The sequence below is a fragment of the Saccopteryx bilineata genome, chromosome 4 (assembly GCF_036850765.1).
Source record: "Saccopteryx bilineata isolate mSacBil1 chromosome 4, mSacBil1_pri_phased_curated, whole genome shotgun sequence".
NCBI classification, from domain to species: domain Eukaryota; kingdom Metazoa; phylum Chordata; class Mammalia; order Chiroptera; family Emballonuridae; genus Saccopteryx; species Saccopteryx bilineata.
In genome coordinates, this window is record NC_089493.1 from 36,082,141 (window position 1) to 36,095,803 (window position 13,663).

The window sequence follows — 13,663 nt, forward strand, 5'->3', positions numbered from 1 at the left end:
GGGTGACTTTAACTAGGAATGGCTCTAATCTCAGTGACTTAGATGGGAATTCCTGACATTGGAGCTGGAGAATGACCCGAGCAGGATTCCATTCAGTAGGTGAAAATGCATCTGATTTAAAGAGGAAATGTGCTAATACTGCTTTCTCTGCATTGAGTTAGGTTCAAATGTCTAAGTTTTAATAAAATGGGGCCAAAATTTCCAAATATATTTTGCCATTGTCCCTATCTTTTTTCAAGGGACTAAGTTAGTTTAAATATTGCCGTGATACACATTTGTCATTGATAGGGTAGAATTTTAAAGGTATTGAGAACTGAGAGAGTAACTGGGCTAATCCACTCTTTGCCTAATCCCTCACTTGATGGATGGAGTCACTTTAGCTTGTGTTGTTTTCTTCTTTTGTGTCAATTTTCAGGTCAACTTATTTGAAGCCATTAGGAAATATGTGTTTGGAATTCAGAATTTTTTGGATTTAGATACATTATAAAGGGTGTGGGGCAGTATCTTATAATCAAACATGTTGTTTTGCAGCAGAACTTATATTTACATGAAGGAGGATCAATGAAGACTATACATTTAACCTAACCTCAGTCAGGGCAGACTTTGCCACCAAATCTATTACAAATATCTATGCTTTCAAAGCATTTTAAATTTCAGAATTGTTGCAGATAAGGGCTTATGATCTATCTAATGCAGGGGTCGGGAACCTTTTTGGCTGAGAGAGCCATGAACGCCACATATTTTAAAATGTAACTCCGTGAGAGCCATACAATGACCTGTGTACGTTAAGCATTATCCAATAAAAATTTGGTGTTGTCCCGGAGGACAGCTGTGACTGGCTCTAGCCACCCACAACCATGAACATGAGTGGTAGGAAATGAATGGATTGTAATACATAAGAATGTTTTATATTTTTAACATTATTTTTTTTATTAAAGATTTGTCTGCAAGCCAGATGCAGCCATCAAAAGAGCCACATCTGGCTCATGAGCCATAGGTTCCCGACCCTTGATCTAACGTCTTTTAAATGAGATGGGAAGCTCTGTGAGTGTAGAGGTGTATCCTCCACAGTACCTAGCATGGTGCATGTACATAGTAGGTGCACATTAAAAGTCAATTGTTTTTTTTTAATTAACATAAACATGATAACATAAGGCATGAGTATTATGAGGCTATTTTACAACCAGCCCCTTATTTATTTTTCCATTTTTCTCATTTCAAAATGTATTTTCAAAAATGTTGAATTCCCCTATCAGCCATAATTAAATCAAAAGCTGCCTTGATGTCTCATAGGTTGGAAAATAGAAGATAAAGGAAAAGCAATTGGACTCTGTGCCTATTGGTAGGCGAGTAGCTAATTTGTGAGATGGACTGGCTAATTTGTAGAAATGTCTTGACGTTTTTGTAATTCAGTAACTATAATATGCACAGTAATTGACTTATTAACAATAGTGATGTAAATTGAATGTTAGAGAAGGAACATTGTGCCATAGTCTTGACTATGTATTTAATAGCATTGATATGTATTTCATAGTATTTAAACCATGAACTAAAAATGACTAAGTGATGCACTAACAATATTAAAAGTGTTGCCATCAGCAGAGAGGAGCAATGAGGTTATCCTCTCAACATCTGGCCAGCTCTTTACACAGGGCTTATCTCTTTGGGGTCTCCTAGTTAGAAGTGAGGGAATTGGGAGCAGATGTTGATGACAGCAAAGAAAATGAATGTGATTTTAAAACGGGATCCACAATAAAAAAGGCCAAATGTATTTGAATTGTAATATTAAAAAGCAAGAGGAAATGAGTGCGACTTCTTTTAAGTTTGTGGCCATAATGAGATTTCTATCTTTGTATTGAAGGCAAAATAGGAAGAACCATTGTTTAGACGTTATTTTTTAAAAAATGATTTAAGTGCAGGAAAAGAATAAAAGTGAAACAGACGACTTATAAATGTAATGTAATGAGTCACCGGAAGAGATTATCCAAAAAGGTCATGGATGCCTCTATTCTTAGAAGATATTTAAAGGTGGCTTTAAATATCGTGATCAGTATAAATATGAGGACACAGATGAGAGGAATGAATAGAACTTTCCAGGGAAAGTATGCATGTAATCATGTGGTCGAGACTGTGGAGAAAGTGGAGGTGTGCCTCCCTTGTTCTCAACCATAAAGAGGGTTACCTCGAGGGAAACAAGACATGCTTCTTTTCAAGAGCTGATCTGTGCTGGCTGACATGACCGCAAAGGGTAGTATGCCCTATTAGGCACGAACTCTATAGTGAGTTTCAAGTGGTTTATTTAGAATCTGGCCAGAAAAAGAAGGGAATATAACAGGTCAGCATTTCCCCCAGCTGGCTCATTGTTTTGGGGAAGTGCTCTCATCACAGACTCTCTTGAGGGCTGCTTGCTGTTTTCATTTAAGGGTTTGGTGGTTTCTCCTGGCCTCGGATTTCCACTTCTGTATTTAATGTTCTGATTCAAAGGATTTCCACTTCTGGGTTAATGTTCTGATTCAAAGCCAGTGTGGCCTGAGAGAACTATGGCCAACATGGCAAGGTACCTGAAGGAGAGATGAATGGCTTTTCCCTTCTCACCCACCCATCGCCCAGTGCCCAGTGGACACAGGTTGGAAAAGTCTCCCATAGATGCCCTCGTTGGGTCCTCTTAGTGAGACTCTGTACTGTACTTGGAAGAGGGCTGTCTGCAGATATGTTCTGCTCATTCTCCCTCCTGTGAACATAACACACACACCTTCTCAGGTGGCCAGGATCTTGGGCTTTGATATTTTTCAGGAGAGAAGACCAGCAGCCAAGTTTGGCTCTATTCGCAGGCTCATTGGATCACTGTATCCTAGTGAAATTCTATTTTAATTTTCTTGAGTCTGGAGGACTGGATGCCTGTTCAAAAACTGGCTACACTTGAGGCTGCTGACCTTGTGAAAGACTTGGGAAATCACACCCTGAGGTGATTCTACACATAGACAAGTGGCTTTTATGGCTGTTAGGAAACAGGAGGATGGAGACGCTACTGGCGGGTGATTGGTTCCTGATAGCTTAGTGGGCTGGCTGCAGACCACCCTGCACTTTGACATTCGTGCTTTGGGTCAGTGCATCTCTCTCCAGAAACACAGTTTCTCTGCTCTGAGGCCATGACCAGAGCTCTGATGTCCTCTTTCACTTTATCAGCAAAACTCTAGAGCAGGTTGGAATCTGGTTGTTGAGATGACTTTTTTCTTGCTGTTAGCATCCAAGAATGTGGAGGATCAGTGAGACAAAGGCCATTTTTAACATATGTTTAGATCCAATTTAAATAAGCCATGCATGTACATTGTTCTTATGTACCTGTATTTACTCAGTTATTTCATCTCCCTGTCATTGTCTTAATGTAAGGAGATTGTGAGTTCCTTGAAAGCAGAAGATACTGCCTTCTTTTCCCACAGTATGCGGCCATGAGTCCTGCAGGTGCTCAATAAATTGTAATTGAATTAATCAGCTGCCACAACCCAGGTGCACACAATTATCTGCCTTGTGCTTTCATCCAGCTACAAACACAACCTGCGCATTCAGCTGTCCTTGCAGGGTCCCCACCCCGCTTGTACCTGCCACAGACTTTCTGCAGCTGTGCCCTGTCTAGACTGACCCCTTCAGCCAAACATGCTCCACACAGTGCGAGGCCCGCTAGCCCTTGTGCACATAGTCTTGGTAATACACACACCCAGCTCTGAGGGGTTTTACTAACCCCTCTTGCTCTCCCACCCCTGATGTTCCCTGACCCTTCCAAGAGTTTAAGGAGAATGAGGTCCACTCCTCACTCCGCTTCTGGGGCAGGGGTTTTTAATTACCATGTAGGCTTTGTTCTGTTGTTGAGATCAGGCTTCTCTGTGTAGGGAGAAGGGAATTCCAGTCATCCTGATGCATTATAATCAAGTTACTTACTTACCACAAGTCAGGAGTAACAGTTCTCTGCTTTCATTCTGATCACAGCAGGTGATACAGGAATGTAGCATCTCGTGTTTCCCAAGGTGCTTTAGGCTGCGGTTGCAACAGTGCTTCACAGCGGCGGTTTCAATCTCTTAAGCACCATGAAGCCATTACAATTTTATCTCAACTCCATGATCTGTCTTACTTTATGCATAAAATGTAGATATCTTTTTTAAAAAAATCAATATCGGTCTAAAATGCCTAACCACAAAATATATTTAACAAATAACACCTACACATGAAAAATCAAAACGATAAACTTTAAGAAGAGTCAAAATAATTTGACTTGAAAATAAGAGAGTAGATGAGCCTGTTGCAGAGGCCATCGCTTCACAGTGCTGGGTGCCCACGCGGGGATGCTCTAATCACTGAAAAAGGGTAAGTTCCTACCGTCAAGACCGTTACCACCTGGCAAGTCCGTCAGATAGGTAATCCTGCCGGTTCCTGATCCTAGTGTCGCAGAGGGACGCAGGACCACCTTTTCATTTTCGTCCCTAGAATCTTAGTTTGCTAACATCTTAAATTTGAGAGCACAGTGCTCAGGAAATATTTGTGGAATGAATGAATTTTTTATTCACAGAGCAGCAAGTTTTGTTCTCATTTTCTAGTTGACAGAGAGGAGCGAGGGGAGTGGCAGGTATTTTAGTCGGAAGGGCTAAGACAGCAGCTTGTAAATAGGTTGGCCGTTCTCCAAGACACTTACTCCTCGTGCTTGTAGGCAGTGCCTGCTCTGTGTTCGTGAGCTTTATGTGTGTGTTCATAATTTATGTACCAATCGGCACGCACAGAGCTATTGACATTTGGCGGGCTAAATAGCTACTTCTGTTCAAAGGTGAATGCTTGCCGAGTGGCTCTTTTCTGATAAGGATGTCCACATGCAGTGGGTGTAGCAAACCGCGCAGGGCACGAAGAAAGATAAGTGAGGGGAGTGAGGCAGCTCTGCCAGGCCCAGATAATGGTGGGGGCTCGGGAAGAGTGCGTTTCATGCCGGCAGCCCCAGGCTGGTTGGGTTACAAATTACTTTGGATCTTTCATTTCCCAGTGTTTTGCTTGTTTTCCATGTCTGTCTGTCTGTCTCTTTCTCTCTCGAATACGGGAGTATTGCATGTAGAGTACCCTATGGATCCTGTGTCTGATTGGGTTAGTGACCTGCACGGCTCAGGCCTGTGAGGAATAGCAGCTTCCTCTCCACCTCTGAAGTAGCGTGCTGTGATCACAGGACAGCTTTCTAAGTACCAAGGGGAGGTCTTAGACCAGGTGGGATTCCTAGAAGGTAGTTTAGATGTGTTTTAGAAATGTTTGGCTATTTTGGGTAGACGTGGGAGAGAAGACTCGTAAATCCAACTTGTTTGAAGATAATAGAAGATGTTTATGGGAAGCCCTAACATCTTCAAGTTTCTTTTCAATTGAAGCCCTACTGGAGGTTAATGTGACTTACTGGACTGTTAACGAAGTTGAAATTTATCATCAGGCAACAACTCATCCAGAAGTCATGCTGTCAGACCAGTGTCAGGCAGGCACATGTCACCTCCCCCCCCCACCCCCACCCCCACCCCCGTGCTTCTCATGGCTTTGTAACCTGGGGCAAGTTTCTTACCTTCTTTCTGTAGGCCTCAGTTTCTTCCTTTATAAAATGGAGAAAGTGCAAAGCTCTCCTCAGAGTGTATTAATAATGAAACAAGCTGTGTATGCCACTTAGCGTAAAGCCTCCCACGTTCTCAGGCCTCGCCAGCCATCTTTGTTCCTGGCGCTGTTTTCCGTGATGGTTCTCTCCAGATGTCTGCTGTTGGAGATACAAATTCCAGTCGTGTGTTGGGACCTGATCCTTGCACGTATGAGAAGCCAGCAGTCTGGTGCCTGGGAAGCGGGGAGAAGGTTTGGACGGGAACAGTGTCAACAGTTCACAGCTGAGGGCATTCATTCACTGGTAACCGACGGCCAGTGTAAACATAAAGGGGGCTGGGTTCTTCAGCCCACCATTTTTATATTGGGATGCCCGCCTAGCCTCTTGGTGAACACAGCGTATTTCCGTGGGGATTCTCAGCGCGGCGTGGAGGTGCCGTTTTCAGGGTGGTTAGACTGCGTTTGTTGGATTTCAACGGTAGCCGTTTTGGTTGGGATTTTTATTTTATTGTTGTTGGGATATTTCTAAAGGCCTGACATATATCACTTCTATAATGAAAAACAATCAAATACAACATATGAAGCTGGTGGAGATGAAATACACCAAATTAATAATGACCCTGTTGAGGCTACAACACAACTTCGTTCTGGGAGGGGAGGCTGGCGGCGGCGGTGGAATGGTTTGAGTCAAGGGGCAGGAGCGAATGCTAATTGAAGGTGAATGTTGATGCTCTCCAGGCTTGCCGACCACCGACATGGAGGGTAAGCTGCTGGGGTGGGCCAGGCCGAACACCCCTCTGCGCAAACCCGCTGTCCAAGCCCAGCTCCTCCGGTTGGCTGGCAGCCTTTACCCAGAGAAGGCGGCTGCTGGAGCAAGCCTGAAATCATCACTAATTCTCAGCGGAGTGTCGCTCCGATCCCTTTTGTTTTCCCCGCAGGAGAAGCTAGGGAATTGGGTTGGGGCTGTGGCCAAGTAGAAATGAGAAAGTCAGGGCTTTACTTTGTTTGTTGTGAGAACTTGTGGAAAATGCTCAGATACTTTGGTCTTTTCCCCCAAATGATGAAAACATCTCTCTCCCTTCTTGGGAGGGCAAGAAGAGGGAGTCACGTTACAAATCTGAAGCCATCATGGCGCGGCTGCTCAGCTCCGTTGCCCTGAGCATCTCTTCTGCGGATGCGTCTCAGACATCAGGGGAGATGGTTGCTTCCTCGTGTCTGCTCCTGGCAGCACAATAACCTTGAGAAATGCAAACCTATAGATGCTTATTTCAATTCAAATCTCTGTCATTCAACATTTAGAGGATCTACAGAGATACCCCCAAAAGAGCACAACGTCCGAAGCCTCTGTAGATGCCATGTAAACACTGGATAACATTTCTGATGATTCAAAAGCCCCTCTACTTCTACATGTCCTCTGCTTTTCACTGCCACAAAGAGAGGGGGAAATAGTTGCTCTTTTATTACTGGAGAAACTAAGGCACAAAGAGAGGCTGACAATCCATTCTTCTGAGTCGTGGAGGCAACAGCAGACCACGTGTTAGTGGCTCACACATATTCTCGGCCATACTCCGTGCCAGGCACTCTATTAAGGACTCTAAATACATAATCTCATTTGATCCAAACAGCAGTGCTATGAGGTGATGACTATTATTAACTCTATAGATGAAGAAATGGAGGCTTGAAACATTTGAATAAATGGCCTAAGGCTACACAGCTAGTGAGTGGCTAAGTGCACGGGCAGTTTACCTAACCAGTAAGCCTTGGTCTCCCTGGTTCACTTCCTCAGATCAAAGTCACCTTAGTCTACTATTTCTGGCACTAAATCTCCTGCATGCTACCCTGTGTCTCCTTCTGGAAGCTGGCTCGAACCCTTGCCGAATGGAGGAGTCTCGGGACCATAAACTAGGGAATGTTGAGGCACAACAAGTTGTTTGGGTTGCTTACAGACGACTTTAGCAATGACCACTCACATCTCCGTACCTTTGGGATGACCTCCCCTGGCTTATGTGTCCACCACCCCAGCCGTGCACACACACCTCCCTGGGAACAACAGGCACTTGGCAGCTCCTCTGCCCCGTGCCTGAGCCAAGCGATTTGGAGTCAGGTCTCATCAAGAGAGGAATGTGGTCACAGACACTTAGCAAGCAGCTCGGCCGGATTACAGGGTGAGGTGCTGACGTGCTGTCCGGGGGAGCTCCTCGGCAGCCCGTGTACAGTGCTCGGGCTGGGGGTGCCCGTGCCCGGGGTGCTTGCAGGCGATAACATTTGCCGCGCTCTTTAACAGATACGAAGAGAGTGTTATCAAACTGTGGCACCTTGGGAAACCTTCGGCGAGAAACCCTCTTCCAATTCCACACTTTGGGGTTTCCCTTCTTCTGTAAATAGACAGATGAGTGCTGTGTTAAAGAGGGACCTTAAAAATAGAGCGGGACTGAAAGAGGGGGCTAGAGGACTAGACAGACCCGCCTCCCTCTGTCCCTGCCCCTTGTTTGTCCTGAGAAAGTGATTCCACCTGGCTTTTTTTTACCTTCTCTATGTCTGTGATGGTTTGGGGGGCGAAGGAGCTTGGAAATCTCAGAGGAAACGTGGCTCTGCTGCAGGCTTGAGACCCGGTATGTTTGTGTTCTGAAATCTAGGGGTTGGATTAACTGTGACCCGAAAGGGCCTCTTTGGCCTCCCAGCATAGATCATCTTTCTTTCCTGTTGCCTTTCTGGATGTTCTCGTTGCCTGGCGTTGAGCTGGAAGTGGAAGAATCTGTCTCAGATGGTTTAAACTCTGTTTATAAGCACCCCAGGTCTTTGATCTCCACATTCCTTCCTGCAGAGGGCTTGGGTCAGGCAGGGCTGTGGTCACAGTGGTGAAGGGCAGGGGTTTTCAGCCAGACTGCCCGTGTTTGAATCCTGGCTCTGTCGGTTACTGGCTGATGGACTGTGGCAAATCACCAAGCCCTCTGAGCCTCAGTTTCCTCAACTACAAAATAAGTATAATGAAAGTGGCTGCCCCACAGGGTTGTTCTAGGGATTCCAGGCAAAGGTGTCTGTAAAGTCTAGTGCCTAGAGCAAGGTAAGCTCTCAATAAATATTTGATGACAACCGCTTACTAGCTGGAGAAATTTATGCCCTGTTCTCCAGCTGAGAAACACAGAAAGGAGGAAAGCAGTTTCTCCAGTTGTGCTGAGGAACGTTTAAATTACCTGACTGCCTGTAGGCTCCTTGAGGAAAGGACCGTCTCATTCTGAGCACATTCACAGTATTTATTCAGGAAATAGTTGGTTGATTAAATTGATGCTTATAATGATATCTTATTATTTTTTAATGCGACGATGGACAGAAAGGTTAGAGATAGCAGCAAAATGTAGAGGCCCTGTAATCTCGTGGTAATATGTTTCTTTCCTACGGAAAAGTGATCTTTAGCCTGGTGGTTAGATGGAGACAAGCGTAGGGATTTCAGTAAGCGTGTGTCGGATAAACTCCCAGATGCTGAAGGAATGATGAAGAAAGGGCTCTGTGGGCCACAGGTCAGCCATGTGAAGCGTGTGAACAGATGTTTTCCTTCAGGTCACAAGGAGGCTTCTTGAAATAGCCTGAGTTCTTTAGGGGAGCTGATCCCCACTAAAAATACAGCTTCCTTAATTTGCCCTGCAACGTCTGGGGTGCATTTTAAACAATTTCAGTGTTATGCGTGTGACCATACATTTGAGGCCCTCGATATTATCCTTGTAAATTTTGCGCCTTTTGCATTTTTAGTGTTTGTAAAAGATACTTTGAGACCATGACACTGTGAATTCAAACAAATGCCTTAAAAAAGAATCTACTCTGCTGGCTCTCGTTTCCATCTGCAGGAGAGACTCAAATAAACACCTTGTGGGGTATTCTCGATGGCCAGAAAGGCAAGAAGTAGCCCATTTTCTTGAAAAGATCCTAAAGTAGAAAGGGACCATTAGTAGTCTCTCTCTATGTCATAGAAGAAAGAACTTTTCTTCTGGGTGGGTGTACCATGGAGCAGAGGATGAATCACACTTGCAGAAGACCTAAGTTCAACCTTGGCTTTGCCACCCAAATGTTGAGCAGGGAACTTGATCTCTAAGACTTAGATTGTTTAACTGAAACTGAGATCAATAGTATAGTACCTCCCCCACCTGCCTCACAGGGTCATTAGTTTAAAAACAAAAACTGCATGAGTAAACTTTCTGATAAAACATTGTTTATAAGGACAATGAGATCATCATTCCCTGTCAGCAGCACCCAGCTTACATGCTGTCTCTTCCACTAAGACTTCTCTGGTTTTTCAGCTTTCAATATTCTCTCTTGCCTCTGAAATCCCATGGCATTTTCTTTATGCATCTCCTTTGACACTTAGATAATTCTTTCTTGTTGTATCATACTTATCTCCCTGTCTTAGGCAACCTGAAGACAAAACCCTTGTCTATACCTTATTTATATCTATGATGTTATAGTAACTTTGTTGAGAAAATTCTTTCATTATTTTTAAATGAGTTGTAATAATTATCCTACATCATTATTATCAGAGTATTTCATAACAAAGGGACTGCCAGATAGTAGGTACTCAAAAATATATGTTTTTAGTCTTCTTCTTCTTGTTTTTTTTTTTAAGAGAGAGGAAGAGAGGGAGAGAGAGAAGCATCAACTCATTGTTCCATTAGTTGTGCCATTGATTGCTTCTCATATATGCCCTGATCAGGGCTCAAACCAGTGACCTTTGGAATCGAGCCAGTGCCTTGGTATTGAGCCCCAAATGGTTTTCTTTCTTTTTTTTTTTTTTTTTTTTTTTGTATTTTTCCGAAGCTGGAAACGGGGAGAGACAGTCAGACAGACTCCCACATGCGCCCGACTGGGATCCACCCGGCATGCCCACCAGGGGGCGCCGCTCTGCCCACCAGGGGGCGATGCTCTGCTCCTCTGGGGCGTCACTCTGTTGCGACCAGAGCCACTCCAGCGCCTGGGGCAGAGGCCACAGAGCCATCCTCAGCACCCGGGCCATCTTTTGCTCCAATGGAGCCTCGGCTGCGGGAGGGGAAGAGAGAGACAGAGAGGAAGGAGAGGGGGAGGGGTGGAGAGGCAGATGGGCGCCTCTCCTGTGTGCCCTGGCTGGGAATGGAACCCGGGACTTCTGCACGCCAGGTCGACGCTCTACCACTGAGCCAACCGGCCAGGGCACCCCAAATGGTTTTCAAACCGGTGACTTCAGGTTCAGGCAGGTGACCCAAGGATTGAATGAGTGACCTTGGCACTCTGAGATGATGCTCTATCCACTGTGCCACCAGCCAGGGCCTGCTTTTAGCCCCTTTATTTGTTTTTAGTTTTAATATTTTGTTTCAGTATTTATTGAAGTATACTTTACATACAATAAAATTGACTCTTTAATGTACGTTTCCGTTGGTTTGACAAATGCATAGAATAGAACCACCACCACAGTCACCCCCAAAATTCCCTCATGCCCCTTTGTTGTCAGCTCCTTTCTCCAACTCTAGCCCCTGCAACTATTGATTTCTGTCCTTACAGTTTTGCCTTTTCTGGAATGTTACCTAAATTGAATCATACAGTATGTAGCCTTTTGAGTTTAGCTTCTTTCACTTAGCATAGTGCAGCTGTGATTTATTCATGTTGTGTTCATATTAATTCTTTTTATCACTGAGTATTTCCTTGCATGGATATACCACAGTTAGTTTATCTGTTCATCAGTAAATGAACAGGTTGTTTCCAATTTTTGGTCATTATGAAAAAAAGCAGCTATAATTATTTGCCCAGAGGTTTTTGTGTGAACCTGAATTTTAGGTAAAAATACCTAGGAGTGGGATTGATTGATGGGTCATATAGGGAATGTGTTTAATTTTATAAGAAACTGTGTCCCAAAGTGGCTGTGCTATTTTTGCCTTCCAACCAGCAATGTTTGAGAGTTCTAGTTGCTCCGGATCCTGACCAGCACTTGTTATTGTCAATTTTTTTAAATTTTAATTTTTTGTGTTTACATAGATTCTATTGTCACCCCAAATACCTCCCCCTCTCCCCCATATTCCCCTCAACTGACCAGGCATCTCCCTTGCCCCCTTCCCAACCTCGCCCTCCCCCCTTCCCTTCAGGTTTATCCCATCCTATCATCCCCTTTCCCTCTGTCCTCTTTTCCTCTGGTCCCTTTGATCCCTCTTCTATCTCAATTCCGTTCCTCAGTTCTCATTGTTTCTTGGATTCCTCAAATGAGTGAGGTCATATGATATTTTTCTTTCTCTGCCTGTCTTATCTCACTTAACATAATAGTTTCCAGGTTCATCCATGTTGTTGCAAAAGGTAGGATTTCCTTCTTTTTCATGGCCCCATAGTATTCCATTGTATATATGTACCACTGCTTTTTAATCCACTCGTCTACTGATGGACACTGGGGCTGTTTCCAGATCTTCACTATTGTGAACAATGTTGTCATAAACATGGGGGTGCATTTCTTTTTTTGAGTCAGTGATGTGGTGTTCTTGGGATATACTCCTAAAAGTGGGATGGCTGGGTCAAAAGGCAGTTCCATTTTTAATTTTTTGAGGAATCTCCATACTGTTTTCCACAGTGGCTGCACCAGTCTGCATTTCCACCAGCAGTGCAGGAGGATTCCCTTTTCTCCACATCCTCGCCAGCACCTATCATGTGTTGTTTTGTTGATGAATGCCATTCTGACTGGTGTGAGGTGATATCTCATTGTGGTTTTAATTTGCATTTCTCTAATGATTAGTGATGTTGAACATTTTTTCATCTGTTTTTTGGCCATCTGTATGTCCTCTTTGGAGAAGTGTCTATTCATTTCTTTTGCCCATTTTTTGATTAGATAGTTTGTCTTCCTGGTGTTGAGTTTTACAAGTTCTTTATAATTTTGGTTATTAACCCCTTATCAGATGTATTATTGAATATGTTTGTCTTTTTATTCTGTTCATATTGTCTTTAGCTGTACAAAAGCTTTTTAGTTTGATATAGTCCCATTTGTTTATCCTGTCTTTTATTTCACTTCCCCGTGGAGATAAATCAGCAAATATATTGCTGCGAGAGATGTCGGTGAGCTTACTGCCTATGTTTTCTTCGAAGATGCTTATGGTTTCACGACTTACATTTAAGAGTTCATCCATTTTGAGTTTATTTTTGTGAATGCTGTAAGTTGGTGGTCTAGTTTCATTTTTTTGCAGGTAGCTGTCCAAATTTCCCAACACCATTTGTTAAAGAGGCTATCTTTACTCCATTGTATGCTCTTACCTCCTTTGTTAAATATCAATTGCCCATAAAGGTGTGGGTTTATTTCTGGGTTCTCTGTTCTGTTCCATTGATCTATATGCCTGTTCTTATGCCAGTACCACACTGTTTTCAGTACAATGGCCTTGTAGTATAACTTGATATCAGGAAGTGTGATACCTCCCACTTTGTTCTTCTTTTTCGAGATTGCTGAGGCTATTTGTGTCCTTTTTTGGTTCCATATAAATTTTTGGAATATGTGTTCTTTATCTTGGAAGTATGTCATTGGTATTTTAATTGGTATTGCATTGAATTTATAAATTGCTTTGGGTAATATAGACATTTTAATGATATTTATTCTTCCTATCCATGAACACGGTATATGCTTCCACTTGTTTGTATCTTCCTTGATTTCTTTTATTAATGTTTTATCTGGGTACAAGTCTTTAATCTCCTTGGTTAAATTTACTCCTAGGTACTTTATTTTATTTATTTATTTATTTATTTATTTATTTATTTATTTATTTATTTGTATTTTTCTGGTTGGAAATGGGGAGGCAGTCAGACAGACTCCTGCATGCGCCTGACCGGGATCCACCCGGCATGCCCACCAGGGGGCGACGCTCTGCCCATCTGGGGTATTGCTCTGTTGCAACCAGAGCCATTTTAGCGCCTGAGGCAGAGGCCATAGAGCCACCCCCAGTGCCCGGGCCAACTTTGCTCCAATGGAGCCCTGGCTGCAGGAGAGGAAGAGAGAGACAGAGAGGAAGGAGAGGGGGAGGGGTGGAGAAGCAGATGGGCACTTCTGTGTGCCCTGGCCGGGAATCGAACCCCG

At 43.7% G+C, this 13,663-nt stretch overlaps 1 protein-coding gene across 6 annotated transcripts in view; it reads left to right on the forward strand.

Moving 5' to 3' along the window:
* The window catches only part of SPTB (spectrin beta, erythrocytic), a 135,764-nt gene that overhangs the window by 28,863 nt on the left and 93,238 nt on the right, over positions 1-13,663 (forward strand). The window contains exon 1 of one of the 6 annotated variants that reach the window (XM_066273134.1): positions 8,176-8,216. The exons of the other annotated variants lie outside the window; for them this stretch is intronic. The gene's annotated coding sequence lies outside the window, so the exon portion shown is untranslated. Of the gene's footprint in view, positions 1-8,175; positions 8,217-13,663 lie in introns of those variants that run through there. 6 annotated transcript variants of the gene reach the window in all.